Source organism: Gorilla gorilla, chromosome 19 (assembly GCF_029281585.2).
Source record: "Gorilla gorilla gorilla isolate KB3781 chromosome 19, NHGRI_mGorGor1-v2.1_pri, whole genome shotgun sequence".
In the NCBI taxonomy this organism is placed as follows: domain Eukaryota; kingdom Metazoa; phylum Chordata; class Mammalia; order Primates; family Hominidae; genus Gorilla; species Gorilla gorilla.
In genome coordinates, this window is record NC_073243.2 from 84,823,022 (window position 1) to 84,849,384 (window position 26,363).

Sequence of the window (26,363 nt, forward strand, 5' to 3'; positions counted from 1 at the left end):
TTGTTCTGAAGTAGGTATAAGATTTTGAGTCATACAGATGGCACGGAGGGTAAGAGTGTCAAATAAATAGAGACAGAAGAAACATATGCATGTTTGGAAATGGGCAGGGAGTCCACTGTGGTCCAAATAAAGGATGAAAGGAGAAGTGTCCTGATAAGCAAGAAGGTATAGCTGACTATGGTCAAGTCAGTGGGGCGTGTGTCTGTGTGTGTATGTGAATTTGTATGTGTGCTTGAGGAGCCAGAATTTAAGTATTTTTATTGAATTTCAATGTTATTTTGGAGGGAATAGGGACTCATGCAGGTAGAAGAAGAACAAAACTAGAGACTACTAGTGATGTGCCAGGACCAGATCACAAGCATAGCAAGGAGTTTGGACTCTGATGTTCATCAAGATTTTTTTTTTTTTTTTGCTTGACCAAACTTTAATCAGAACTTTGAAAATCCTCTGTGCATTTCCTTGTAAAATTCGGTTTTATTAAGAACCTTGCTAGATCAGTTGAGCAAGAATTTCTACCTTTGATATACGATCATTCTTGGTATTGGATGTGGTTTTTCATTCTCCACCATCCCCCAGGTAATATCTGATCACTCTAGCCTGTCTTCAGCTGGAATCCTCCTAGGTCAGTTTAGCCAGAATACCCCTGACCTCTGATATTTCCTCTTAGTAATTTTCCATCCACTGAACTTCACCCTGTCCTTGGCTATAAATGACCAAGTCGTGCTGTATCCTCATTGCCCATACTTAGTGAAACCCAGTCTCTCTTCCCCACTGCAAAATCCCATTGCAGTGGTCTCTATACTTACCACTCTGAACTGAATAGTCTTTCTTACTGGGCTTTCACAAGAATCATTGTTATCACAGTGAATACCTATTTTCTTTTTTCCTTTTGACTTTTTTTTTTTTTTTTTTTTTTTTTTTTTTTGAGATAGGGTATCACTCTGTCATCCAGGCTGGAGTACAGTGGCCTAAACATGGCTCACTGCAGCCTCAATTGCCTGGGCTAAAGTGATCCTCCTACCTCAACCTCTTACATAACTGGGACCACAGGTGTACACAACTATGCTCAGTCAGCTTTTTTATTTTTTGTAGAAATGGGGTCTCATTGCATTGCACAGGCTGTTCTAGAATTCCTGGGCTCAAGTGGTCCTTCTGCCTCACCCTCCCAAAGTGCTGGGATTACAGGCATGAGACACCAAACCTGGCCATTTTTATTTTTTTTAACAGTGTTAGCATCAGGAAGTCACTGGAGATTTTTGAACAGAAGGATGACACACCGTATCGGATATTCGTTTTAGGGAAATAGCTATGACAGAAAAATGTAAGATAGTTTACAAATGGAAGATAGAGAAAAGACTAGGTGGCCACTTACATTTCCGTAATAATTTGAATGAGACGTGAAAGAGGTGTAAGGCTCTGTGTCCCACTGAACACAACGTAAGGATGCATACAAAAATATGAACTGGATTCTAACAAGTAAATTCTGGTCATACAATTCAAAATCAAATACTGTAATTTTTTTAGATAAATCAGTGTAACAGCACAATATTTTTTCAGGTACTGGACAGAAATTTAATATTATACATACAGCCATTATTAAAAAGTTTAGATATTCTTCACTTTGTCAATGAGAAAATCTTTAGAAACAATTTCTGTAAAATATGTCTGTTTAAAAACTATATTTACTAACAAATGAAGTAAAATTTTTAATTTCTAATGTTTATAAATCATAACTTTAGAAATACTGAAAATTTTATAACAATTGAACAATTTGTCCTCGTAGGTCAAATTCTTTCATTGATTCTTCCAGTGAACAATTTGTCCCTGCAGGTCAAATTGGTCAATTGAGATCAAGCCCTGCAGGTCAAATTCAAATTGTATTTATTTATTTATTTTAAAACAGTTATTAACAAGAAATTTAATCATTTTATTATTTATTACAAAGAAAATGTTCTAATTTTTTAAAAAAATTTGTATTATACAAATACATAACAGATTTTTCAGCAGCAACATTGTATGAAAGTTAACAATAAAATACATTTTTTGCCCCTAGTTTGGTTATTTCAGCACCTCACCAACATAATGCAAGACAGAGTTTCTATGTAACATCGTGCTCACCATATTTGGCATGCTGGCATTCCCTTTTAGGCTTGTTACCCTCATGACACCAAAATGGCTGCTGCAGCTTTGAGCTTTACCTGCATTTGGAAATCTTTTGTTTGTTTGTTGTTTTTTTACTTTAAGTTATGAGATACATGTGCAGAATGTGCAGGTTTGTTTCATAGGTATAAATGTGCCATGGTGGTTTGCTGCACCCATCGACCCATCACCTGAGGTTCTCTCTCTTTCTTTCTTTCGTTCGTTCGTTCGTTCGTTCTTTCTTTCTTTCTTTCTTTCCTTCCTTCCTTCTTTCTTTTCTTTCTTTCCTTCCTTCCTTCCTTCTTTCTTTCCTTTCTTTCTCTCCTTCCTTCCTTCTTTCTTTTCTTTTCTTTTCTTTCTTTCCTTCTTCCCTTCTTTCCTTCTTTCCTCTTTCGATGGAGTCTTGCTCTGTCACCCAGGCTGTAGTGCAGTGCTGCAATCTGGGCTCACTGCAACCTCTTCCTCCCAGGTTCAAACAATTTTTATGCCTCAGCCTCCTGAGTAGCTGGGATTATAGGCATTTGCTTCCACACCCAGCTATTTTTTTTTATTTTTTTATTTTTAGTAGAGACGGGGTTTTACTGTGTTGGCCAGGTTGGTCTCAAACTCCTGACCTCGTGATCCTCCTGCCTCAGACTTCCAAAGTGCTAGGTTACAGGTGTGAACCACCACACCCATCCAATTTTAAGCTCCTCATGCATTAGCTATTTATCTTGATGCTCTCCCACCCCTTGCCCCCCAACCCTGCCACTGACAGGCCCCAGTGTGTGTGTTGTTTCCCTCCCTGTGTTCATGTGTTCTCATTGTTCAGCTCCCAGTTATGAGTGAGAAAATGCGGTGTTTGGTTTTCTGTTCCTGTGTTAGTTTGCTGAGGATGATGGTTTCCAGCTTCATCCATATCCCTGCGAAGGACATGATCTCATTCCTTTGAATGGCTGCGTAGTATTCCATGGTGTATATGTACCACATTTTCTTTATCCAGTCCATCATTTATGGCCATTTGGGTTGGTTCCATGTCTTTGATAATGTGAATAGTGCTGCAGTAAACATATGTGTGCATGTATCTTTATAATGGAATGATATATGTTCATTTGGGTATATACCCAGTAATGGGATTGCTGGGTCAAATGGTATTTCTGGTTTTAGATCCTTTAAGAATCTCCACACGGTCTTCTGCAATGGTTGAACTAATTTACATCCCAACCAACAGTATAAAAGCATTCCTATTTCTCCTCAGCCTTGCCAGCATCTCTTGTTTCATAACTTTTTAATAATCACCATTCTGATTGGCATGAGGTGGTATCTCATCGTGGTTTTTATTTGCATTTCTCTAATGATCAGTGATGTTGAGCTTTTTTTTTAATGTTTGTTGGCTGCATATATGTCTTCTTTTGCGAAGTGTCTGTTCATATCCATTGCCCACTTTTTGATTTTTTTTTCTTGTAAATTTGTTTAAGTTCCTTATAAATTCTGGATATTAGGCCTTTGTCAGATGGGTAGATTCCAAAAATTTTCTCTCATTCTCTAGGTTGCATTTTCACTTTGATGATAGTTTCTTTTGCTGTGCAGAAGCTCTTGAGTTTAATTAAATCCCATTTGTCAATTTTAGCTTTTGTTGCAATTGCTTTTGGTGTTTCAGTCATGAAGTCTTTGCCCATGCCTGTGTCCTGAATGGTATTGCCTAGGTTTTCTTCTAGGGTTTTTTATGGTTTTAGGTCTTATGTTTAAGTCTCTAATCCATCTTGAGTAATTTTAGTATACGGTGTAAGGAAGGGATCCAGTTTCAGCTTTCTACATATGGCTAGCCAGTTTTTCCAGCACCATTTATTAAATATGGAATCCTTTCCCCATTGCCTGTTTTTGTCATGTTTGTTGAAGATGAGATGGTTGTAGATGTATGGTCTTATTTCTGAGTTCTCTGTTCTGTTCCATTGTCTATGTGTCTGTTTTCGTACCAGTACCATGCTGTTTTTGTTACTGTAGCCTTGTGGTATAGTTTGAAGTCTGGTAGCATGATGCATCCATCTTTCCTCCTTTTGCTTAGGATTGTCTTGGCTATGCAAGGTCGTTTTTGGTTCCATATGAATTTTAAAATAGTTTTATCTAATTTCATGAAGAATATCAATGGTAGTTTGATGGGAATAGCATTGAATCTATAAACTACTTTGGGCAGTATGGCCATTTTCATGATATTGATTCTTTCTATCCATGAGGGTGGAATGTTTTTCCATTTGTTTGTATCCTCTCTTATACCCTTGAGCAGTAGATTTTAGTTCTCCCTGAAAAGGTCCTACATGTCCCTTGTTAGCTGTAAGCTTAGATATTTTATTCTCTTTGTAACAATTGTGAATGGGTGTTCACTCATGATTTGGCTCTCTGCTTGTCTATTGTTGGTGTATAGGAATGTTTGTGATTTTTGCACATTAATTTTGTATCCTGAGACTGCTGAAGTTGCTTATCTGCTTAAGGAGTCTTTGGGCTGAAATTATTGGGTTTTCTAAATAAAGAATCATGTATTCTACAAACAAAGATAATATGATTTCCTCTTTTCCTTTTTCAATACCCATTATTTCTTTCACTTGTCTGATTGCCCTGGCCAGAACTTCCAATACTATGTTGAATAGGAGTGGTGAGAGGGGGATCCTCATCTTGTGCTGGTTTTCAAAGGGAATGCTTCCAGCTTTTGCTCATTCAGGATTATATTGGCTGTGGCTTTGTCATAAATAGATCTCATTATTTTCAGATATGTTCCATCAATACCTAGTTTATTGTGAGTTTTTATCATGAAGGGATGTTGAATTTATCAAAGGCCTTTTCAGTATCTATTGAGATAATGAAGTGGTTTTTGTCATTGGTTCTGTTTATGTGATGGATTACATTTATTGATTTGCATATGCTGAACCAGCCTTGCATCTTGGGAATGAAGCCAAATTGATAGTGGTGGATAAGTTGTTTGATGTACTGCTGGATTCGGTTTGCCAGTATTTTATTGAGCATTTTCACATTGATGTTCATCAGGGATATTGGCCTGAAGTTTCCTTTTTTTGTTGTGTCTCTGCCAGGTTTTGGTATCAGGATGATCCTGGCCAAAAATATGGAACACTTCATGAATTTGCGTGTCATCCTTACACAGAGGCCATGCTAATCTTCTCTGTATCGTTCCAATTTTATATATGTACTACTAAAGCGAGCACTCAAATTTTAATTTTTTAGTGGTTTTATTTTTTATAAAAAATTTATTTTACTTCTCCCAATGAATAGGTGTGTTCATTTCAAGATACACTGCAGTCCATTATTGTCAACACTTCAACCTTACTAGCCATTGCCTTCTTCAAGTGGCATAATTTGTTATACCATAAGTGCAAGGTCACTTATGTTCAGACAATTGTAGATATGTTTCCATATATCGATTCATGTAACTGTTAAATTAAGTTTAGCCTAAAGCAACCTCCTTGTAAGTTCAGCTTAAAAGTTCCTACATACATAGTGAACTGTAACTTGAAGTGGATGTTTAAACAGACTGTAACCTATTCTTGTACAAATCACCAAGTTTCAGCCAAAAGTGATGAACTGTTACAACAGTGTTAGCATAAGACAAATGCCAGGCTGTAACCAATCTGTTTCTGTTCCTCACTTCCATTATCTGTAAGGGGAGTGTGGTGGTGGTGCTCAATTCATGAATTGTTCTTTGCTCAGTTAAACTCTGTTAAGTTTAATCTGTCCAAAGTTTCTCTTTAACATAACACATTCCCAAAAAGGAAAAATTATATGTCTAGATTCATATTTTGAATTTACAAACAATAATTTTACTCATTAACCCCACTGAAATTTATTTTTGTTTCTATTATCATTTCTGGTATGTCAGACTCATATTTTGCTGAATGTATGTGGTGTGATCAATCTGAAAATAATACTTTCGACTCCCTTTGACTTCATATGTCAGAGGCGTTTGAACCAGAGGAACTCCATCTGGAATAGGAGCTGGGTAAAATATGCCTGAAATCTACTGGGCTTCATTCTCAGATGGTTAGGCATTCTAAGTCACAGGATGAGATTGGAGATTGGCACAAGATACAGGTCGTAAAGACCTTGCTGATAAAACAGGATGCAGTAAAGAAGCTGGCTAAAACCCCCCAAAACCAAGATGGCCACAAGAGTGACCTCTGGTCATTCTCACTGCTTCCACCATCACCATGACAGTTCACAAATGCCATGGCAGCATCAAGAAGTTACCCTATATGGTCTAAAAAGGGGAGGTGTGAATAATACATCCCTTGTTTAGCATATAGTCAACAATTAACCATAAAAATAAGCAACCAGCAGCCCTTGGTGCCATTCTATGGAGTAGCCGTTCTTTTATTTTTTTACTTTCTTAATAAACTTGCTTTCGCTTTACTCTATGGACTTGCCCTGGATTCTTTCTTGTGTGACATCCAAGAACCCTCTCTTGAGGTCTGGATCAGGACCACTTTCCTGTAACACATATATCAGAACAATTTCCTGTTACCTAAGTTTCAACTTTTGGTTGTAGTATATTTGAGTACAAATATCCAGGGACAAATTCTCAATTGAATATATCTGAGAGACAAATTGTCCAATGATCGAATATTTTAAAGCTCTTAGAAGGTGAAGTATCACTGTAGTTCAAACACATATGAAGTCGTAGTATTTCTTTTAAGGATATGTTCTTCTAGTCTAACTTCAGTTGGTGATATATTGTTTATATTTCAACTGTAAAATATGAGAATTATATTTTTATTATAGAAATTTCAATAATTTTACATTCTGAGTGTATTCAAATGTTAAAAGAATTAAATTAGAACTATGTCCAATAAGAGTGGAGATAATTTTATAAATAATATATTCTATTATTTATAAGTGAGAATGGACTATACAGACAGTGGGACTCCAAACACATCACTCAAAATATGACTGTTGGAGACCAGAATATGCCACCCTAAAAAGTGCTTCTTAGGCATATTGATTATTTTGAGCTGGTTACTCTGAGAAACAGACACAAGTCACTCTGAAAATTTGTCTTTCTGTAAGAGAAATTTACATCAAAAAAGATAATTTCTGTTTGTAGGGGTGTCTTCCTCTCTGCACCAGGAATTGAGAAATGACTGAATGAAGAAGGCATGGAATTAAATCTGCATAACAAACCATGCCTTTGTTAAAGGTGATTTTCCTCATCATTTCATCTTAACCGGGTCTTTCCCCACACACTTTTTTCTTTTAGGTAATGATGATATTTAAGTCTAAAGTTTAAAAGTATTCTTTGAGATATACTTTATAAAATTACTCACCTTCTGGTGTCTCCCATGTATATATTTAACTATAAATGTTAATAAATGTTATTTGTTTTTCTCCTGTTAATTTGTGTTTTTTTCACAGAAAACCCAGTAAAAAACTATGAAGGGTACAGAAAAAAAGATGTTTTCCCCTATACAGATAGGGGTTGCAATATCCCTTAGCTAACTGCTACTGTTAGTGATGAGAATATTTGGGCTATTTGTCTAAATAACATACCCAGGCCACTTGTTTAACTGATGCCCCAGAACCAGGACTAGATCCTCAGACTTAACTCTTACTCTATTTTTCTTTCACTACATCATTGAGCTCTCTTATGTTTTAAAGTACCGTAATGCCAACTATCGTTTAGTTGGTATTAGTTTAGTATCTTTGCTTTGATTTACAGAATTAGTAAAGTTTAAAACAATGCTTTTTTCCAGTTTTTCTCATTAGAAATACTATGATGATACTGTTTGTTTTATAAGAGTGCAGTCTTAGTCTTAATTTTATTATAAAGATAACATTTTAATTAGAAAAGTTTATCAAATCTTAATCTAAAAGAGTAAAAAAGTTTACATAAAAACCACAGCTTTAATTTTTTTTTTATTTCAGTAAATCAAATTGTTATAGTAGGTAGCTGGTCAGAATGAGCAGGGCAAGAAAGGGCTCCCCAACTCCACATGCACCAGGCATGTCAGGCCACCAGGCAGTTGTTAACTGTCTCTCTACAGTAATAATTGATCACAGCCAGCACCAGGGAAAGGCAGTCTCCCAGTGACGGAAAACACCTGAAACTGGTGATTAGCAGCTTCCTGATAAGATCTCTGGATTTGGGCAAGCGGGCTCAAGCATGCACATTAAAATGCAAAATGACAGATTTCTACTTGTATATGACCTCCTAGGGATATTTGACTGATGAGGAAGAATGCCTCAAGTAAGCATATGTACAACTCCAGTAAACACACTGTGGGTGCTCCCTTCCCAAGTGCTCATAGGACACTGTGCATGGGTGCAGCTCACCCTAAGGGAAGAATCAGTGGACAAAGGATGCAAGACCTTGAAGTATATGCCAACATATAAAATCCTAAGTCAAAGGGCAAATCGTGCACTTGTCTTTCAACTCACCTGCTTAGCCTTCTTCCAAGTGTACTTTGCTTCCTTTTGTTTCCTGCTCTAAAGCTTTTTAATAAACTTTCACTTTTGCTCTAAAACTGGCCTTGGTCTCTCCTCTGCCTTATGCCCCTCAGTCAAATTCTTTCTTCTGAGGAGAGAAGAACTGAGGTTCCTTCAGACCCATATGGATTTGCCACCAGTAACATACTTTGGTGCTGTGTGAGTCGGATAAGTTCTGCTGCTAACAAAGTGTTGTCAGATGATACTCAAAAATCTTTTCATTGTCTTCAATTAGTTAGTTATCTGGTTTTAACTGCCTTAGAAGAGATTTCAGGGATTTTAGTTTTCTTAACATTAAAAATAATTTCAGTTGAGAGGCCATTAGGCTGAGACAGCTCCCATGTCTTGAATTCCTACATAAACAAGCTGAAGCCCAATGTGAAGATTGAAATGAAACGTAAGATTTACCTGTCAGAAACTGACAATTGTCCTCTAATTAAGGACTTTCCACAGGATTACACCTAAAATAAACAAATGCCTGGCTGTAGCCAATCAAGTAATTTCTTTACCTCATGTCTACATTCAGCTCATAAAATGTCACTCGTTCATGCTGCTAAAATGGAGCTCTCTTAATCTCTTCTGGTCCTGAGTGCTGCCTGATCCATAAATTGTTCTTTGCTCAAGTAAATCCTGTTAAATTAATATGTCTAACTTTTTTTTTAACTTGAGTATTTGTTTCTTCTTATAAGTAAATAAGAGTTTTAAAAATCTATTTTAATAATATGCTTTGCAACCAGTGCTTATGATGTTTCCATATTTAAAATACTTAGAATGTAAAGAACAAAAAATTCCCGTACATTTTATCCTTATTCAAGGAACCTTCAGTAATATACCACATAAAATAGCAGTGACATGTGTATAGGGACTTATAGGCCTAGACTTTTCCAGGAGTACCGTAAGAATAACTCCTATTTTTTATTGTTTGATTTTAGCTGTTGATCATTTTTTAAAATAATATGCATTGACTGAATAATTCTGAGTTAGATATGCTGACTGAATTTCCACTAAAATATTTGTACAAATTTGATTAATTAGATAACTAACAGGTAGCTGCTTCTATGTCTTCTCTGAGTTTTAAAGATGTTAAATACATTGTGAATTTAAAGTTTCCAAAGGAATATGGTAAAATTTAAAATCTCAAAATTAGTTGGAAAGCTAATATCCTTGTCCTGAACAGCTTGTGTTTAAACCTGTATTCTGATTTTTCAATACCTTTTAAAGTGATTTTAGAGTTCATAAGTCATTTTTGTACTTTTTGTTTTGGAACTTTTCTGTCCTCATCATTAATGATATTCTCTTTTATCTGTCTCATCCTACTTTCCTACTGGGAGATTTTTGTTTTTAAACAAAGTTTTTATGGTGGTTGGGGTGGTGCCTTTCCATCTTCTCCTGACTCCAACCCCTACAATTTTCTTTGGAAAACAGTATAACCAGTAAATTCCTTATTTATTTATTTATTTATTTATTTATTTATTTATTTATTTATTTATTGAGGTGGAGTTTTGCTCTTGTCACCCGGCTGGAGTGCAATGGTATGATCTCAGCTCACTGCAACCTCCGCCTCCCAGGTTCAAGCAATTCTTCTGCCTCAGCCTCCTGAGTAGCTGTGATTACAGGTGCCCTCCACCGTTCCGGGCTAATTTTTGTATTTTTAGTGGAGACGGGGTTTCACCACATTGGCCAGGCTGGTCTCAAACTCCTGACCTCAGGTGATCCACCAGCTATAGCCTCCCAAAGTGCTGGGATTACAAGCCCAATTCGTTTTATATCTTTTTTTTTTTTTTTCTGCTTTTTTTTTGATGGAGTCTCGCTCTGTTGCCCAGGCTGGAGTGCAGTGGTGTGATCTTGGTTCACTGCAACCTCTGCCTCCCGGGTTCACGCTATTCTCCTGCTTCAGCCTCCCAAGTAGCTGGGACTACAGGCGCCCGCCACTATGCACGGCTAATTTTTTTTTTTGTACTTTTTTAGTAGAAACGGGGTTTCACCATGTTAGCCAGGATGGCCTCCATCTCCTGACCTCATGATCCGCCCGCCGGGGCCTCCCAAAGTGCTGGGATTACAGGCATGAGCCACTGCGCCCAGCCTGTTTTATATCTTGAAAGTCTTACCTAATATAAAGAGAGAGAAGCAAACTGGTTACTACAGTTAAATTGTTATTAACAGGATCTCAAGAATGTTATTTCATATTTTTAATACTATTAACAGAAGAGCTCAGTTTCAACAGTTTTTGAATTAAGCAATGCAATAGATCAAGGGCGTCTCCAACACTAGGTTGAGGTTCTGGGTAGGGTCTGAGTAATTTCTGGAGAAAGAAACATGCCAGCTCCATTCACTAACCTGAGGTTGTTGGTCCAGGGGCCACATAACCAGATCATCTGAACCAGTATCACTCCATATAATGAGACAAATAAATAGGAAATGACAAAATATTTTTAAATTCTGGAAGCTTAAACTGTGTATACACACACACACACATATATACACACACACATAGTTATATTTCACATATATTTCATTATATATATATATTCCATTATGTGTGTGTATATATTTATATAATGGTAATTATTTGAGTATAATTACCTACTTTACTGTTTAACAATATCTTTTCTACTTCCTAGATCAGAAGGTGTATTGGTTCTCTAAGGCTGCCGTGACAAAATACAACAGTATGATTGGCTTAAGCAATACATATTTAAGTATATATTATGTATATATTATGTATATATACTTAATGACTGGAGGCTAGAAGTCCAAGATCAAGGCAGTTTTATTCTGATGCCTCTCTTCTGGGCTTCCAGATGTCTGTCTTTTTGATATGTTCACACATGGTCTTCCCTCTGTGTGTGTGCATCCTAGATGACTCTTTGTATGCCCAAATTTCCTCTTATAAAGGGCACCAGTCAGATTGGATGAGCATCCCTAAATGGCCTCATTTTAACTTAATCGCCCCGTGAAAGGCCTTCTCACTAAATACAGTCATACTGTGAGGTACCTGGAAATAAACCTGAAATGTAAGAATTTCTAGGGTAATTCAGAAAGCATTGAGCCTGAAGTCAGAATGTCTGAATAAAATAGCTTCATTGCATGTATTATGCAACTCAACTGGCCCCTGGTTCCTAATCTATTATATGGAAATAATAATATCTATCTTAAGGTAATTATTATATGACTTTATATATATATATATATATATAAATAAAATATCTACCAAACTACCTTCTCTGTATTGGTAATACATTTAGTGAATGTGCATATTATATCATAATCAATGTATATTTTTTTCACATTCTAAGTTTAAGGAAATAATTTGATAGAAAATGAAAAATTTAAATTAAATATCTTCACTTTGCCTTTGCAAGCAACACATTTTTTGTGAAGAATATGTTTGAGCATAATATATTAAATGTGTCCTAAAATTATTATAGCATTTTTAAACCGCTCCAATTTGAACACTCCAGTTTTATTTAGCCCTCCATAAAGCTTTTGTTCATGCATCATTGATTTATGGACAGTTGTCACAAACAGGATAGGTCCATATGTTAAAAGCACTTGCCATTTTTTTGTGACTGCCCTAAATCAGATTTAGCAGATTAATGGTTGTAGTACTCTGCCATCCTGATTTTTGACTACAAGGTTTTAATAACTATCCCACTATTTCAGCTTTGTCTCTTAATCTAAATCATTAATCTCTTTAGGACTCATTATAGCCTCTTTTTTACACATATTCATCTGCATTCAACTTGTATGTCTTTTGTAATATTCCTTTTCTATAATGTATGTTCATAGCAAAGTATTTCTATTAATTCATATGTTGATGTATTGTTACATTGCTTCACTTTAAACATCTCACCCCCATCACCCTGCACTTCTCAGTTTCACTATTTTAAATGTTTTAACCTCTTTTAGGTCTTTGTAATGTCCTTCCATATAAGATCAAGTACAGTAGGTTGACTGTATTTTCTAGTTCAAATTAAAAAACCATTTGTTCAGCTTGACTTATGCTTAGTGACAGCTCTGTGTATTTTTCACTGTGATGTGAATACATGAAGGACACAGCCTAGAAACTTAGTGCATTATACTCCATCTGCGTAGTGAGGTAAATGTGACTGGGGTAATTACTGCCACCTAAGTTTTATTTCTTTTTTCATTAAAGGTGTTATCATGCCAGGGACAAAATAAATAATACCCAATACCTGGCTTTTATTAGTTTCTGTCTTTGTTAAATGTGAATGATGTGAATGGCAATAAGGAAGGCTATAAAGAAATCATAAATAAAACATTAGCGCATTTTTGTAATAGCGCAGGTGTAAATGTCACTAATGAAGTAAGAATAAATATGTGATGTTAATTACTCTGCTTTACCTAACTATGAAATGTGAAAGCAAATGTAGTGCTTGACAAGAATGAAAACAGAAAAATCAAATATGTTGTTTTTATTTCCCTAGGAAATACTCATTTTTTGTTTATTTGCCAAACAAAGAGTAGTTTATATTGCAGGTTAGGTCATATGTTAGATCTGTTTTATAGAGCAATATTCTATACACATTAAGTTACATATGGCTGTTATACCAGCTGGTCCTAAACAGAGACATATGTGTGTGTGTGTGTGTGTGTGTGTGTGTGTGTGTGTGTGCTCTCATGCAAGCACACTTTTATATACATACATATGTACATGTATATATGTATATGCTGTTTTTATATATGCATATACTGTCTATATATACACACACACTGCTTTTGCATATGCATAAGCACACACATATATAAATGTACACATAAGTACTATATTATAAAGTATGTCTTTCTATCTGTTTCTTCCAGGTTAAATAGTCAGCACATAATACTTCATAAGTACTTCATTGTCCCTTATTCTACAAATTCTTTCTGCTGTGGGTCAATTGCTCTTTTATAACTTGCCAAGAACGGGGAGAGCTAAGTGTGTCAGAATTATACTTAACCACGTGTAAGAAAGCCAGAAATTAAGACAAAAAATATAAGTTCATGAACTTTAACAATAATTTTTAAGAGTTCATTGTTTTGAAATGGTTTGTTTGTTCATTTGTTATGTTCTAAAACAGAAAAAGAATGTGTTGTTGAAGTTCATGGCTAACTTCATAATTTTTGTTAGTATGGGTTGAAGAGATAGACTGTTATACTAACCACCTCACCATTAGATAGAATCAACAGCACAGAACTCAGAATTTAATGATTCCTACCAGAATTTGCTCTAATAATCATTCACACTTCTCTGCTCATTGAATGTTATTGCATCCAGAAGAAACAATTTCATATATCTCACTCTGCATGCTTTACATTTATGCTCTGTCTTATATACAGAAGTAGAAATAATTAAGCTAGTTTAGCTTTATATAACTGAAAGTCCTCATTTTACAGACAACTGATCTTTGAATCACAGAGAATAATTGACTCTCCAATTTCACATAGCCACCAAATTTCAAAATCAGAATTCAAATAGGAATTCACCACTTCGTTTTCCACCTCAGCTTCAATGCTCACTTGTTCCAAAAGCATCTCTCCAGGTTACTCAGATGTGATTTCTCAACCCATCTATTTGGATCCTATAAACACATTCTACCTTAAATTAATCCTTCTTTAAGGGCATCTAGAACAGTGGCACAGGTCACTTTAATTGAGTGGCAATATTTATTCTTTACTTTTTTGAAATGTGAATTTGCTATATTTAAGAGAAAACAAATCTTATTTTATAAAATAAAGGTTTCCCATAATTGAACTGAGAAAAAATTATGCTTTCTAAAGTAAATATTTATTACAGCAAATGAAATGTGTTTCTTCATGAAAGTATTTATTCATATGTTTGTTGTGCTGAAAAATTTAAATCACACTACCTATTATTTCTAATTAAATTATTTTAAATATTAAGCAAGACCAACATCACTGGAAATAATAAAATAAGTTACTATGAAAATCAACATGTCTCACATAAAAACTACTAAGATTAGAGGATTTGATTGACTTACTGAAAAAAGAGCAAGATATACAGTCCATAGTTAGCTAGAAATTTAATTAGTTTAAAAATCCTATTCACAATCATAACAGAAATCCGTAAAATTACTTAGAAACACTATTCATAAAAGGGATGAAGTATATAGATAAAACTGTGAAAATACCATTAAAATACAATGAAATTCAGAACAGAGATAAATAATTATTATTCATAGAGATTTAAATATCCAAATGTTAGTAACTGCAAAAAAGGTAATTTATAAACACAATGCATAATGAAATTCAAAATTTTAAAATAAAAATAGTTTTAATTTTTTTATGATAGAATACATTTCCAAGACATTAATATATTATTTTGAAAATAACAATTGCACTTATGAAAATATTTTGCAATATATAGTAGAGTGGATGTTTATAGTCTACAATCCAGCCACTCTACCTCTAGTTATAATGCAAAGGAATTCTCATACATTTGCAAAAATAAACAAATAAATAATGTTTAAGACATGAGTAACAACATAGTTTACTAGAGCAATATATTGGAAACAAACTCTATGTCAATCAAAAACAAAATGGGTAAATAAATTATGGGTATATCCATAGAATAAAATACTACACATAGACAAATGCTGTATATATAAACTCTAGATTACATTGGTGAAAATCTTAAACCTGGTGTTGAGAAATAGAAACAAATTCCAAAAGAACACATACAACAGCAGTCCCCAATCTTTTTGGCACTAGAGACCGGTTTCATGAAAGACAACTTTTCCACAGATGTTGTGGGGATGGTTTTGGGGTGAAACTGTTCCACCTCAGATCATCAGGAATTAGCTTCTCATAAGGAGCGAGCAACCTAGATCCCTCAACTTGCAGTTCACAACAGGGTTTGAGTTCCTATGAGAATCCGATGCCACAGCTAATCTGACAGGAGGCGGAGCTCAGGCTGTAATGCTTACTTGCCTACCACTCACCTCCTGCTGTGCGGCCTGGTTCTTAACAGTCCATGGACAAGTACCACTCTGCGGCCAGGGGGTTGGGGACCCCTGACATAGAGTATTAATATTTTATCTGTAAAGTTAAACAACATGTAAAGAATGCAACACTATATATTATTTGATTAACAATGTATATTACAAAATATTCAGAAATGCATGAGAATAAGAAACAAAAATTTAAAGATACTGGTTATCTCTATCAAAAGGAGTTTACACAATTGATACAGAGTACACACATGACTTCAACTGACTTGGTAAGGTTTTATTTATTTATTTAGTTGTATACTAGATGGTGCATATGAAGATATTCCTGTAAATAGTTTTACAGGACTCTATAGATCTTAAATATTTTATAATAAATTTCTAAAGAAAACATCTCTTAGGATACATTGTTTTCTTATATATCGTAAACAAAATTTAATTTTCAAGGGATCATTAAAAAATTAAAATTATTTTATTTACATATATACTGATTAGTATTGTTAATAAAACAATACTTACTAGTAAGTATTATTGCTAGTAAGATAATTGCATGGCCTTTTTTTAATATACATTGAAATAGTTCACATTCTGTAAGCAGGAATATGATGTTAAGAATATTTATCATTAAAAATTATCAAAAATAAAGGTGTGTCCTCTTCAGCTAGAAGTATATAGAACTATATATCTATCAACTGTTTTGATAAAATAAGTTAATTTGACATTATTAATTGTAAATTAAAATATCAATGAGTTATTTGCCTTCAACCAAGAATGGTAATCTTATGTGCAATGAGTAAGTGCAGGCTACTGACAATTACTGTCAAAATTCATTCAGAAAAAATGTGGGAGGAAGTATTAATATTAAAATATGTACATTATTTTTAAAACTAGAAGTTCAGCCCCGTACCTAAGGAAAACAAAACTTTTTAAAAGCCTAAATAAAGAAACATGGGGCATTACTATCTAGGGAAAAGTTTGCAGCTGCAAAATGTATATAACCACTTAAATGTTTATAAATAGGGGACTGACAATAAATGATTATGGCACATTCATCATAAGAAATATGCCTATTTAAAAAATATTTGGATTGTAAATGATCGGCAAGAATATAAGTAAAAAATATTAAGTAGAAAAAATAAAATGTATCTATTATAAGTTTTTTATATACCATGTGTATTTGCTTATACATTATATATATCAAGATATCACTGAAAATAAAACAAAATAACTGCATGTGAGTATGTATGTATAATTACAGAGAAGAATGTGAAAAGGTTCACAAAAAACTACGACAAAAAATCCAGGACCTTGCACTGGAAGAATAAATCAATACATAAGTGTGTCTACAACTTATCATTTCTTTTGTTACCAAGAGTATTTATTATTTGTGTGAGAATATTTTTAAAGGTCAAATAGCCTATGAAGTAAAAAATGAATTGTGATTGTAATACATTTTTTAAGGGAACATAAGTCAAGTCCTCCTAAGGAAATTCATATAATTTAGAAGCAGGATATAAATATAAAATAAAATGTCTTCTACTTTGTTAGTATGCAATTTTTATCTCTGTAGGATATACATATACTCCTCTTCAGACAGTAAATGAGGATATTTTTTCTTCCATTTCTTAATCTGATGCTATAGGATGGTGATTAACATCTGGGAGTGGAGATGACTGAATTGGCAACTGGAAAACCAAAAGAAGCTTCCATTCATGTGTACAAATCAAGTCTCTTGATAATGATTGCAGACATGATGTGAAGTGCTTATTGCTAGTGAATCATAGTTGGCCCAAAGATTTTGCTGTGAAAAGGCTTCTTGATTCTCAAACTTTTAATAAGAAATGGTTGTAAAAGGGCTCTGCCAAATCAGAAATTTGTATTAAAGCAACATCATAACATTCTTGATTGCTTTTCCCCAGGCTTAGCCCATCCGGCAGTGCATTCACTAAGAATGAACCTGGTGCAAAAAGGGCAAAGGGCATTCTTGTTGTGCAAACTTGAAAAAACAGAATACCATCCTTCTTTTTGTAAGTCTTTTAACACAGACGTAGATTACAAAATAAATGATATAAGGAGAAGGAAGCATTTAGCTTTGCAACTGAGTGGAGTCCTTGCTAGAGGGCTAGAAGGTCCCTGCATAGAAACGCTTTCACTCTGGTAGGTGTTTTCACAACCTTTTATCTATTTCAGCATCTTCTTGTGGAGACAATTAAAGTTCCTGCTTACATTTGTAAGCAAAATCATTGAAATGCTCCTTGAAATTGTTGAGTTGGAGGCCCAAGGAGGATGAGACTATAAAGAAGTTTTTATAGAATAAAAAGATAAAAATAACTTCAGAATTATAATGGCAGGGATGATTTTAAACATCAACATATCTAGGAAACTGCAGAAATGGAAAGAGCTGATCTAAAAGAAAAACAGAGAATGAAAGATACAAGCACTGCATTTCTATCTCATCTAGGTGTGAATTTCCTCAAACTTTCCAAGGTGATGAGATTCCTTGCTATATCTTAATCTAAGGGAAAAAATATAAAATGAAATATAAAATACATTTAATATTATATAGACACCTTTGCTCATTGAAATAGAATCACAGGAAAGGAGCTTAGATGTGATTAAGCCCAATCCCCCAGGAAAATTGGGACACAGAGAAGTGAAGAGATTTACACACATTTATGAGAGAAGACAGCCATTATTGGAACAGGGATTAACATGTAGGACTGCTAAACCTTATTTGGTGATTTTTTTTTGTATAAAGAGAGAAATAATAAAACAATTCGTTTATATAGTTGAAAAATAAATATTTATTAGACACATCTTAGTAATCTGATATTCTCCTAGGTCTCAGGATAGAGCTGAGAACAGACATTTTTTGTTGAGATACTGCTTAGATTCTAATAGGGGAGACAGGCAATAAAAAAGTGAAAGAAGGAAAAAAAGATGCAAAATGATAATTATTGTTGCATAATAAATAGAATAAAATGTGCAAATGTGATATCACCTGAGAAGGTGATATTTGAGCTGTATTCTGAAGGACAAGGGTCTTTCACCACAGGGAATATGTTAAGAGAATATCTGGCAGAGGGTCTTGAGATTCCCAAATCTGAAAAGGCAGAATGAGTTTGAGATGCTTGAGCATCAGAAGGAAAGATGTGTTTGGAGAATAGTAACCACGCAGGCAGGTGTTAATCAAAATGGTGTGGAACTATTCAGGGGTCAGATGAAGTAAGACATTGAAAGAATATAAATAAGCCTGGATTTTATTTTAATGATAGAAAAAGCCATTGGCATATTTTAATCACAGAAGCTTTTAGATTAATATGCTATGAACGAATTGATTTATATAGAGGCAATAGCAGAATCTGAGAAATCAATTAGAAGGTTATTGATTTAGTTCAGACAATAATAAACAATACTTTGATTAAAGCGCCAGTAATAAAAAACAGGAATCATTGATTACCTATCCTTTATATTTTCAAGATAAGTCTGATAATTCTTCAAAATAAACACAATATGAGAAATTAGTTGAAAAGAAGAATTAAGTGTATTCCCCTTGGTTTGAGCAACTGGGTGAGCTGTAGTATCCTTAAGATGAGAAAAAACAGGGCTGTTGTGGAGTAAAGTCAGGAATCAAATTTGGATTTGTTACCTTAAGAAATGTATGAGACAACAACATGGAGGTATCAAGGAGACCATGGGATTTATGAATCTGGATTTCAAGGCACCCATCTGGGTAAAGATATAAATGCAAAGTCATCTACATATAGATGGGGACAGTGTAACATCAAACTCTAGGGATCTCTAGCTCAGTGAACTAGAGGCAGCATATGTAACTGAGAGGAAATGTACTATGAGGTGGGAAGAAAATGATAAAATTATGGTGTCATGGTGAAACCACCTTTGCAAGATTGTGACTCAGACAGTGAGAGAGATCTAACTTAACTGACTCCATCTTGCTTCTAAGCTCCAGACTGTCTTTGTTCATTCCTGGGCATAGGCTGAAATAACTTTGAGAGAAACTTAGTTTATAGTTTGCGGTTTAAGGCAAAGATGATAGTGGCCCTTTCCCAGGGCAGCCCTCCTTGTTGCCTGGGGACTAGATTGCCTTTGTAGGACTAACATTCGCCACAGGATTAGAAATTATGGTTTAGGAGTCATGCCACTGCAGGCTGTGAGATTCTGACCCTTCCTTAACTGTTCCTATGATCAGTGCTTGAGATATTTTATGGACCCTGCACTTGATGGATGAGCTGGCACCACCCAGATCAATAAACTGGTTCATCTGATCTTGTGGCCCCCACCCAGGAACTGACTCAGTGCAAGAAGACAGCTTTGACTCCTTATGATTTCATCTCTGACCAATCAGCATTCCTGGCTCACCGGCTTCCCCCCACCCACCAAGTTGTCCTTAAAAACTCTGCTCCCTGAATGCTCATTCGGGAAGACTGATTTGAGTAATAATAAAACTATGGTCTCTCTCACAGCCAGCTCTGGGTGAATTACACTTTCTCTATTGCAATTCTCTTTATAAATTGGCTCTGTCTAGGCAGCAGACAAGGTGAACCCACTGGTCAGTCACAATGGAAGACAAGAAGTTAGTGTGTTTCAAGAAGTAAAATGTCATCTCTATTAAGTGCCATGCAGAGCTCTTGAAGTCACCTTCGCAAAAATCATAACTGAGAAAATTATGACAGTGAAACTTATTAGACCTAATTGACCCCATCTTGCTTGTAACCTCTAAACTGTCCTTGTTCATTCCTGGGCACAGGTCAAACTAGATTTGGGAAGGAATTTAGTGTATAGTTTATATATAATAGCCCTTCCCAAAAGGCTAAGCTGTTCTTGAAAAACAAATGAAAGGTCACGAGCCACCAAGTCAAAATGAGAGGGGCTGGAATTCTAAATATTACCAGCCATTATTCTGGAGGTCGTAAGATTTGCAACTTCCTCATTCCTCTTGAAGCTAACATCACTATTGTGAACCTAAGATCGGCCTTTTGAGGTGTCTTTTGGGTTTTTTGCATTTCCAACAGCCAGATGGCTCCACTTTGACCTGCCAGTCAGTTCTGCGGCCCCCACCAAGGAACTAACTCAGCAGAAGAGAACAGCTTGACTACCTGTGATTTGATACCCCAGCCAACCAATCAGCACTCCCGATTCACTGGCTCCCTACCCACCAAATTATCCTTAAAAACTCTGATCCCGGAGTGTTCGGAGAGACTGATTTGAGTAGTAATAAAACTCCCATGTCCAGCACAACTTGCTTTGCGTGAATTACTCTTTCTCTATTGCAGTTGCCCTGTCTTAATGAATCAGCTCTCTCCAGGCAGCGGGCAAGCTGAAGCCCTTGGGCAGTTATACTCACACGAGATGAAAGAAGTTTTGGCTGGGTGTGGCTGCTCACGCCTGTAATCCCAGCACTTTGGGAGGCCGAGGTGCGTGGATCACCTGAGGTCAGAAGTTTGAGACCAGCCTGGCCAACATGGCGAAACCCCGTCTCTACCAAAAATACAAAAATTAGCCAGGCGTGGTGGCGCATGCCTGTAATCCCAGCGAGTAAGGAAGCTGAGGCAGGAAAATCGCTTGAACCCAGGAGGTAGAGGTTGCAGTGAGCCGAGATCGCGCCTTCTCCCACCAGCCTGGGCGACAGAGTGAGACTCAGTCTCAAAAAAAAAAAAAAAAAAAGAAGTTTTATGTTTTTCAGATTTGGCATACAGCAAGTTACCATGGACCTTGACAAGAGGTATTTTACAGTTAAAGATATAGGAATATTACATAAAATTGTATATGATGCCAGTACAAAATGGGAAAGAACTAAAATAATCTGAATAAAAGAAGTTTGAGAAGGATTGTTAATATATTTAATCTTGCTTATACTTTCATAATTTAAGAAATTTCAATGGCATTTTTAATGAGAAAAATCTGGTCCTATATAGTTAGCCTGAGAAATTCCTCAGGCAAAAAGGTTAGCTCTGTCAGAAATGAAGTTAAGTCATGACTATTCAAGCAAAATAAATAATTAAATTTCATTGTATAAGATAATTATCTCAGGAAATAGTGTATGATGTGAGTCTCCTGGTTAGAGATGGAACATAACATGGTAGATTACATGATGTGTATAATTACAGAGTACTTTAGAATAATAGGTACCAATCGTGTGTTATTTCTATTTTATTTTTCAATCTTTTGATACTTTTAAATATAATGCCTTTCAATTTATTTTTATTTCTGAAATATATTACTAGATGTTTAGACAGGCATTTCCAAAGCTCAAGTTATGCTACACATAAAATAGACTATAAGCTACTTACTAATTTTTAACAATTCTAGATACTCTTAAAGTTACTTCCCCTGGCTTACAGTGGAAGCAAAACTAGTCAGTTGTATAATTGATCGGGTAGTTCTTTTTCTAAGGTAGTTTAATATCATTTGTCAAAATCATCATGCTGATTTGAGAATGCAAATTGGTTAAATTTAGGTAGCTAAAAGTGCCCTCAAAGAAAAAAATAGGACTTTATTTTACAATAATTTATTTAGCTAACACTGTTGGCTGGGTTAGGTAATATTGGACCACTCCATATAAAAATAAAGTGGATATCACTGATGACTCAACTTACTTAAAAATGAATCTCCAACTAATTTTAGCTGATACTTTCAGTGAGAATAGTTAATATTCAGGATGAAGAAGGTTTTTTTCCTTTTTTTGATAGGTACTCTTCTTTTCACATCAGGAGAATATTATGTTGAAGGGATGCTCATTCAGAAACATCATGCATCCAAACTCCAATATCCCCAGCATTGAATAGTGTGATACAAACTGTTTCTTATGGACAGAAAATTAATTAATTTGAATTCCTGCTTTCTTTGCTCTTGTGAAGTCTGGGAAGAGCAGTACAGCTGTAATAAATGAGGTTAGGTCTACATTCAGATTTGCAGTCTTACTTTATTATTTTGAGAATACAATACATGAACTCATTTTGTATTTTTTTTTTTTTTTTTTTTTTTTTCAAGACGGAGTCTTGCTCTGTCGCCCAGGCTGGAGTGCAGTGGCGCGATCTCCGCGCACTGCAAGCTGCACCTCCCGGATTCATGCCATTCTCCTGCCTCGGTCTCCCGAGTAGCTGGGACTACAGGCGCCTGCCAACACGCCAGGCTATTTTTTTTTTTAATTTTTATTTATTTATTTATTTTTGAGACGGAGTCTCGCTCTGTCACCCAGGCTGGACTGCAGTGGCGTGATCTCGGCTCACTGCAAGCTCCACCTCCCGGGTTCTCGCCATTCTCCTGCCTCAGCCTCCCGAGTGGCTGGGACTACAGGCGCCCGCCACCACGCCCGGCTAATTTTTTCTTGTATTTTTAGTAGAGACGGGGTTTCGCTGTGTTAGCCAGGATGGTCTGGATCTCCTGACCTCGTGATCCGCCCACCTCGGCCTCCCAAAGTGCTGGGATTACAGGTGTGAGCCACCGCACCCGGCCTCATTTTGTATTTAATAAGAAAAGTTTGGCTTACTTCAAAAACAATTGAGGGACTTTTTCAACTTAAAGGAAAGGCATCATTTCCTGACATGTGTTTTTACTGGAAGACAGTCAACTAAGAGCTTCAAATGGGTTTGTTTTCTGTAACAAATGCATGAGTTAGGGTGTATGATTTTAGAATGGAAATGTATAAAGTAAAAAGCAGAAAGTTGAAATACAACCCATCAACATGTGGAATCCAACTGTTCAAATTGCTTGTGAATGCAGAAAGTGAAAAAAAGAAAAAAAAAAAGCCTAATATTCCTGAATCATTTTCATGATCCATTGGCCAGCTGTTATGAGAAGAATCACTAATGAAGCTTGTGGTTTCATGCTGTTTGGCCCCACAGCATGAGCCATGTGTCACCTTATGGTCACATTCGGTATTCGCTATTCACACCAAAAAGGTCCATGTGTTTTGAACACATTAAGATATGATATGCACATATTATTCAGCTTTCTTTGAAAATCACTGACAGCTACCATACCATTTGTGGGAGTGACAGCGTTCAGTGGAGCATTGTTCTGTGAAATAGAGTACAGAATCACACAGTGTGAAAGGAAAAAAGTAAAAAGTTTTCCAGAAGCTATTATTTAGTAAGGTTTTTGTTAAGGAGTTAATACTGTAAGCGCTCACCTGTAATTTTTGTTTCTTCTTCTGAGAATACTTGAGTTTTGCAAACAACCAGAATTTAGTGTGTATTACCTGTTTTTGATGTTCCTATCATTTATTAGGTTTGTGTTGTATTTCATAGAACTGTAAGAAACTGTGTGGTCTTTGACATTACAGCTTACGATTGAGTGTTGACAGCATAACGATGAGAATTTCTTACTACATTACTCTTACAAGCATTAAAAAGAAATCTCATAAGTGTACTTTTAAGTTCTTGCATCTCAAAGTGAGCAGCACTGTTTTTTCTTAAGCCACCTACTGGTTGCTGAGGTTGTTCAGTTGATTCAAGTATAAATATGAAGCTCATTTATGTCTCTGTTCTTATTTTGGAATTGAAGTTGAGATTGTGTTTCAAATGCAAAGAATTTATAGAATTTTATCTATGAATACTGCTGTCGTTAAAAGATGAGCATGTATCCTATGTTTATCTACTAAAACATGCCCTAACTCAGAATGTTTAACCTAAGTTAGTGCAGTGATTAAGTGTGCTTTCTTACATTATTTAGTTCATTATATCATGAGTTTTCTCTATGAATAATACATTATGCATATAAGAAAATTAGAGAAATTATAGTAACATAGAAGACCACACTGCTGGCACTAGCTGAGTTAGAATTACAGCCAACGCACTTGCCTGGATATTGTAGATAAAGTAGAAATTCACTGTAGTTACCTATTTTCATATAAAGCATAATGATAATTTTTCAAGTACCTAGAAATATCATATTTTTGTTTTTTCTAAGAATCATTCACATTTGGTTCCCCCAGAAAATAGAATTTGATGATCTGAGATCAATGGAAAAGCAACTGGTTGAGATGTTTTCTTATAACTGCCCAATGAGTTATTTTGCCTGCTTCCCACATAGAGCTGATGTATCAAGACAAAGAAATTGCAATAGAGAAAGATTTTAATACACAGACAGCTGTCTAAAAGGGTGACTGGAATTTATTATTACTGAAATCAGCCTTCCCCAGAATTTGGAGGTTAGGGCTTTGCAAAGATAGTTCCCCAGGGAGAGGGCTGGCTAGGGAATGGGTGTTACTGACTGGTTGGAGATGCAATCATAAGGATATGGAAAATAGTTCTCATGCATTTAGTCCACTTCTGAGCGGGGCCCACAGCACTCTGGGTGGGGCCATCTAGTCATCAGAGATGCAAAAGCCTGAAAAGATATCTCAAAAGGCCAGTCTTTGGTTCTACAATGGTGATTTTATCTGCAGAAGTGATTGGGGAAGGTGCAAATTATGTGACCTGTGGAATAATGGCTGGTAATCATTTAATGCCTATATCTTAGCATAATTCTCACTTCTCTCATCCTCCTAACCTGGTGGTCTTTCACTAGTTTTATAAAGGTGGTTTAATGGAAGGGAAGGGCTATCATCATTTAAACTGTACATTAAAGTTTTCCCAAAGAAGATGTGGTCCAAGCCCAGGAATGACCAAGGGCGGTTTGCAAGACGAAAGCAAAATGGAGTTGGTTACATCAGATCCTTTTCACTGTCAGAATTTTCCCACGGTTATGATTTTTGCCAGGGCAGCTTTATTCTCAGAAAGAAAGCCTGTTTCAGGGAAGGAAGCAAGATTAGACAGAGTGGGGAGTAAGACTTGGATGTCCTTGGAATAAAGGACTTAGCTTGTCCAAAGATATGTTTTGGAGCTAGGATGAATGGATTTTGAAGCACGATGGCCAGGCATTTAAACTCCATCAAGATTATTAACTAAATATGGGCCACCCTGAGGAGGAGACAAAGCCTTGCCCAAGTTGCTTTTTCATCTAAGAGCAATTTCAAATAAGGGATTTGGTTATCCTATAAATCTGTATCTATGAACACCATTTTACATGAAGTTAAACATGTTCAAAATGTCAGTCTATTATTTAAAGTTTATCTTTGTTTTTATAATTAACAATGTATAATATTACCTTAAAAATTGGAAGTGATCAAAGAAGTTCAACCATTTTAATAAAAATGACATTATTAATGCCATTTATTAATTTTTATGCTGCTGATGATACTGATGGGTTATAAATGTGTGTGTTGTTAAATTTGGGGGTGTTTTTATAAAACATTATAAAAATTAGTTTTTGGTTATAAGGTACGTAAAATGTTTTGTTAAAGTTTGAACTCATGATTAGCCAGAGGTAAACAGCAACATAGAAATTATAATGGAAAAACAAATGTCTTTGAGAAAATATAGCACTTGAAATGTCTGAATGTATTATATTATAAATATTATGCTAAATAAATTTATAAAAGAAAAAAAGCTAAAAAATGTAAATCTCCCAATAAACTGTCAAAATGCCACATTGGTGCCTAGCAAAGTGATAATAAATAGAATTCAGTAAAATCATCCACCCTTCAGAATCCCTGGAATCTATTATTGTATCCTTCTTCCCAACATTTCATAGGGTCATTGCTATTATCCACTTTTACAGATAAGAAAATTGAAGTTCAACGGGAATGAAGGAATAAGGCCGTTTAGCTAAGACATGAAAGATGTGATCATGTATCCATATTCTCTTAAAAAACTACCACTTAAAATCCCTGAAATTCATTGTGCTAACATGAAGGAAGAGAGGGTGGCGAGAAAAAATAAATCACAA

General features: G+C 35.4%; 1 non-coding gene across 1 annotated transcript; it reads right to left on the reverse strand.

The window, feature by feature from the left end:
* Positions 1–5,227: 5,227 nt before the first annotated feature.
* On the reverse strand, positions 5,228–5,333 carry LOC115931379 (U6 spliceosomal RNA). The gene has a single exon (XR_004067879.1). It is a non-coding gene; the product is annotated as a U6 spliceosomal RNA (small nuclear RNA).
* Between the last annotated feature and the right edge of the window lie 21,030 nt (positions 5,334–26,363).